General features: G+C 32.6%; 1 long non-coding RNA gene across 1 annotated transcript; it reads left to right on the top strand.

Moving 5' to 3' along the window:
* Positions 1–3,502: 3,502 nt before the first annotated feature.
* On the top strand, positions 3,503–5,432 carry LOC105954494 (uncharacterized). The gene is made up of 5 exons (XR_001172540.2): positions 3,503–3,764; positions 3,866–3,996; positions 4,607–4,680; positions 4,795–4,876; positions 5,096–5,432. It is a non-coding gene; the product is annotated as an uncharacterized LOC105954494 (long non-coding RNA).
* Positions 5,433–5,717: the final 285 nt, after the last annotated feature.

Here is a 5,717-nt window from a genome sequence, read left to right as displayed (position 1 = left end):
CACCCCTGTGTTAATCCTAAAAACCAAAAAACCCCCTATGATAAAAAAAGTGACAAATACCCCCCTATAATGTGTTCAAGTAAGCACACTCAACCCTTTTTGTTTTCCCCCGTTGACCACTCATGAAAAGACAAAAAAGCCCTCAAGAAAAATATTTTAAGGCTGAAACAATTTTTTTGAAATTTTCAATTCAGTCCATTGTATTTTCAATTAAGCCCTCTCTCCAATTAAAAAACACACAGTAACACACAAATACACACACTTCTCTCTGCGCAAGTATACAAACCTCACGCCACCACTGTCGTCTCCGCCGCCACCTTCTTATCATCATACAAATCTCAAACCCACTCAAGATTCAATCCATATCCGTCAAAAGCTCCGCCCAATTCAAAACAAAACGGGATTTTTTGCAACCTCTAAGGTGGAGGACGTTGATCCGACGAGTTTGCTCCCGAAGAAAACCGCCGGCACAAGGCCACTGTAGCCCATCCTCGATTTCCTTACCCCCTGAATCGTGTTCAATTTCGATTTTCTCCACTAATTGAAGGCTGGAATTCTGAGTTGTTGGGGGAGGAACTGAAGACGGTGGGGAAGAATTGAAGTGGTGGCGGAATTGAAGAAGGGGGTACGGACTTACGGTGGAATTGAAGGTGGCGGCATATTAGTGAAATAATAAATCTGAAAGTGGCGCCGATGGGCCATTTGCGAGTGAAGACGACGATTTTGAGAGGGCCAATGGTGGATTTTTGCTCTTCGTCGAAGAACTCGTCGAAGTGGAGGTCGCCGGACGACAACTTGGAGAAGAGATTTAAGCGGGGGGAAAGGATGATAAAGGGAATTGCTGCAAGCAGATGGCGGCGAAGGAGGCTTGGGCAACTCTGAAGGTAGAACTTGATTTTTTAATGGCGGCGGCGGAGGAGGCTTGGGCAGGGAAGAAGAACATGATTTTTCAATTAATTAATTTATATAATATATATCTTTTCACAATTTATTTGTTTAAATTGAAAACTAAAAATACAGAAAGTTTCATAGGGGCCATTTTGTCTTTTCATACAAAATATTGTACAAAAATCAAACAGGAGTCGCACGAATAGCGCGTGAACGACACAGCCGATCGGGAGGGGGGGAAACGACTTTGACTATTGAATACAGGGGGTTTGGGTCACTTTTTTTATCACAGGGGATTTCTGGTCTTTAGGATTAACACAGGGGTAATGTTTGCATTTAACTCTTTTGTTAAGTGTCTATGTATGCTCTCGGTCTAACAAGATCGTTAACGGAAATTAACAGTAACAGTAACGCAGTGATTTGCGCAATTTAGCTATATTAATAAGTAACACCATAGTTAATGTACTGTGAATAAAAAACGAAAAAAAAGGGAGCAAATTAGAACAGGTCTGCCCATTTAATCCTTATAATCGGACGCTAATCATTATCAGACACGTGGACACTAAAATGACAAGTGGGTTGCCCATTTTATACGAAACACAAAAACTAATAAAAAATACTAAAAAATAAAACATTTTCTCTAAAATTATTCACCCAACGACAATTTCAAACTGTGTTCTAAAAAACAATTTAAGGGGTTTTTGTGTATAAGTTCCTAACCAAACATCTTTATTATTCTAAATTTATGGGTTATATCTCTTTCACCAATAAGTCCATCCCTTTTAATATTTATTATAAATAAATGAAACATTCATGTATATGCCAATATTACCCCCAATTCTTTATACCCAATTCTTAATTGTAACCCCAATTTAATCAATTTTGTTCACAAAAATCCAATTTTGACTTTTTTTTTTCAAAAAAAAAATTTTGCCGCCGGATTCCGGCGTTGACTTTTCGATTTTTTTTTTCTTCCGGATTTTTTCGCCCGTTTCTGGCGTTGACCGGCGGTCTTCGACGTTGATATTTTTTAGTGTTTTTTTTAAGTTTTTTTCCCTTTTTTTAATTTTTTTTTTATTATTTTCTTTTTGTTTTGTTTTTTTTTTTTTACGTCAGCCGCTAAACGTTGACCGTAATTGTGTTGTCACTGACAGTAAATTAACGTAATGATACTGTCAATGACAGTTAATTAACGTAATTGTACTGCCGTTAACAATACATTTATGTAATTGTTCTGTCGTTGACAGTAAATTAACGTAATATTATTATTTTTTATTTTTTGTTATTTTTTTGTTTTGTTGACAAGTCAACGTAATTATATTACTGTCGTTGACGGTAAAATAACTGTAAACACAATAATATTATTGTCAAGAACATTAATATTATTTATTTTTTGGGTTTTTTGTTTTGATTGAGTTATTACGGAGTAACGTAATAATACTACTGTCTATTATTTTAATAATATGTGTGTGCCGTGTGTGCGTATGTGTGGTTGAGACATGAATGGTGGGATGATTGGCATATATGATGAACGATGAATGCTTATGTGATCATATTATCCATGATTGGTATTTGTGATGTTATCCGACGATTGTGCTCCGACGCCCGAGTCAGTAAACTATCATAGTATAAATAATTAATGTTAATTAATTGCCCGAATAGTTCGTACCTTGTTATGTAAATGATTGCACATATTTATAGGTGGAGTTTGATATGATTTTCTTGTTAAAAACCAATGTAGGACAAGTTGAATGTGATTAAGAGTGCTAAAGTTTTTCCTCTAGATGCGCCAATTTGAGCATGTTGCGTCTATCTCCAATTATATACATCAATCATAAATATCGATCAAGTGTGTCAAAATATAATATCACAAAGACTATTAGTCACATATTGTCACATAAACTAATTAAATCTCACATATTACACAAACACATACACGGTTATGCACACACATGTTTCACATAACTATAATGAATTTCACCTAATTTAATTAATTGAAACATCTAAGGAATAATATGTAACAATTTAGTGAACATTTAAACTAAACTTAGTCTATTATACACAAACATAATCCTCTTAGTAACGATCTAAGTTAAATTTGTCTATTAAGTTCAGCTTCAAAGATTTAATCCATTTTTTCAAACATCTCCTTTTAATAAAAACAATGTATTTTATCAAACATCTCTTCAAAGATTTAATCCTTAAAACAATGTATTTTATCAAACATCTCTTCAAAGATTTAATCCATTTTTTCAAACATCTCTTTATCTTTGAAAATCCGTTTCTCTTAAATCTTAACTTCAAAAATTCTAAAACCTTAACACAACCCTCTTTTATGAGTTTAGAACTCCCCATTAATACAATTTTATAAAATAATTATTCAATTAAGTACGATACTTAGTTGACATTCAAAAAAATTATCTATTGAATAATTAATTATGAGTTCAATACATCATGTTTAGCAGCAGAAAGACAGGTATTCCTGGCTCATTATCAGACAATCACTTATTCACAAACTTTGTGTGGGCCTATACTTTGCATTTCCCATTTCATGGAAAACCCTTTTTGCTCCGCTTAGCCTTATCCCCCTCTAAGGGGATTTTTTAGAGATTTTAGTGATAGGTTCTATAGGAACTGGACGATATATCCTATTTGGTCGAATACCTAGAGACAAACTCCTATGTTTCTTTCATTACGGTATTTCTGGACAAGTTCCTGGATAACAAGCCTAAAGTTTTCTTATTGATGATGTGAGCGGTTCAAATTGATTTGATCTTTCCCAATCATTTTGGACGGAACTTGATGCTCGGCGCTCCCAGCGTCGGCTAGCATCAAGCCGCCGCCTGCGCGGACGACAACCTCGCCTCGGTTATGTAGTATGTGCACTCCTTTTTTTCTGCCCCCAATTTAGTTTTCTTTTTTCTTCAGCTTCGCATTTCATTAAGGTCCTATTTTTTCTCTGTCTGCGGTCCCACAGGGTTGGTGTTTGGGAACCATTAATTAATCTAGGTCTGAAATTCAGATCTGGTGGAAGAAGAAATTAGCTTTTGTGGCATTGTCTAAAGACTGGATTTTTATTTATTTTTTCATCACAAAAATTGGAGCAAGGTGTTCTTCCTCTCAGTACAATGATGGGCCCCACTTCGGATCCGTTTATTTTTTTATTTAATTCTTTTTTTTTTAATAATTATTTATTTAATCTATTTGTTTGTGAATTGGGTGCTAAAGGTTTCATTTTTTTCTGATATGTTGACATAGAAAGAATCTTTAGTCTAGCTTAATTCAGATCTTAGATTTTGTTTATGTCGCATGTTTATTTTTCCTCTTAATTACATGATTTTTTTCCTCCAATCCATGATTTCAATTTAATTACTTAGATTTAAAATTGAATTTTTTAGAATTTTTTTATTAATTTTTATTTGATCCGGAGTTATATATATAATCGGGTATGAATGGAATCAATATTTGTTTTAGGAAAAAATGACTTGAACTAGTAGTATCGTTCCACGTGGAAGTGTCGGTTAATTCGAATTCCTTCGGTACGTCCATATGCCGTGCATAAATTATAATAAGATGAATTGTAGAAACAAAATGTATTTACTTTATGTGAAAATATTTGGTATATAATGATAAGTTAATATTGGGGATCTTGATTTTTTTATTTTTCCTTTTAAATTAAAAAAAAAAAATTGTTTGTCATAACTGCATAACGAGGAAGATTACTGAAGAGGGGTTATATAGTTGTCCAGTATGCAATGCTCATCTTGGTTCTGCTCCACTTCAAATGCTCAGGTATTATAATTAATTAATTAATTAATTTATTTATTTATTAATTAATTATAAGACTCGATTATGTCGTTATCGTAAATAGTCGTAAATAGTTTATGCATGGTTTAAAATCTACAGGATGGACCATCGTTGGTAAAGCATGATGAACAATTTCAACAATGAAGGAAGAAGAGAACAACATGCAGGAAGTGGACTAAATGTAAGAGAAGAAATAAATAAATTAATTAATTAATTTTTAAAATTATTTTCATTTGATTTTAAAAAGATATATCGAATCTAATTAATTTACGAAGCGAATACGAGGTACTAATACATCATCATATAAGTGCACATTTCGAGCATTTAATGTACTTTTCCGTCGTCGCGTTTTTCTAACGTACACACATACCCAATTAACTCTATTTATTACTTAATAAAGGTGGAGATTACTCTGCAAGGACGAAGATTGCTACCTAGTTTGCAAATAAGTCGATTGATCGAACTGTGGCTGCAAATGTTTTCTACCTCGGAAAGGAAAACGGCAATTGTCGATCAGTTCGTCCGCACAGGAGTTTGTCCTGCCTCTTACATATGCTCGTAATTAACCTGCTTTTTAATTTCTCCGTAAATAAATTATGACTATTAGAATCTTAATTCGATTATTGTCAAACTAGCCTTTTTCTGCACAATTATCGTACTTTTTAAGACCTTAATTATTTAATTAGCAGATTTGCTACCAAACCTTGGTTTAATTTCTATAATATACTTTATTGTGACATGGTCCTAGGTTATTACATATATACTAATAATGTGTTAATTTAGTGCATGTCTCTTGCTTATTAGAACTAACAATAGAGCAAAACAATATATATATATATATATATATATATATATATATATATATATATATATATATATATATATATATATATATATATATATATATATATATATAAGACAAAGATTTACATATTTCACACATTTTTTTTAATAACATAAAGTAACAACACATTTTAGGAAAATTTTCCGAAAACATAAAAAAAATAAAAGAAGGAAAAATA

Source organism: Erythranthe guttata, chromosome 5 (genome assembly GCF_056151865.1).
Source record: "Erythranthe guttata isolate IM_541 chromosome 5, IM_541, whole genome shotgun sequence".
Lineage (NCBI taxonomy): Eukaryota > Viridiplantae > Streptophyta > Magnoliopsida > Lamiales > Phrymaceae > Erythranthe > Erythranthe guttata.
This window is presented reverse-complemented; position numbering and strand designations above follow the sequence as displayed.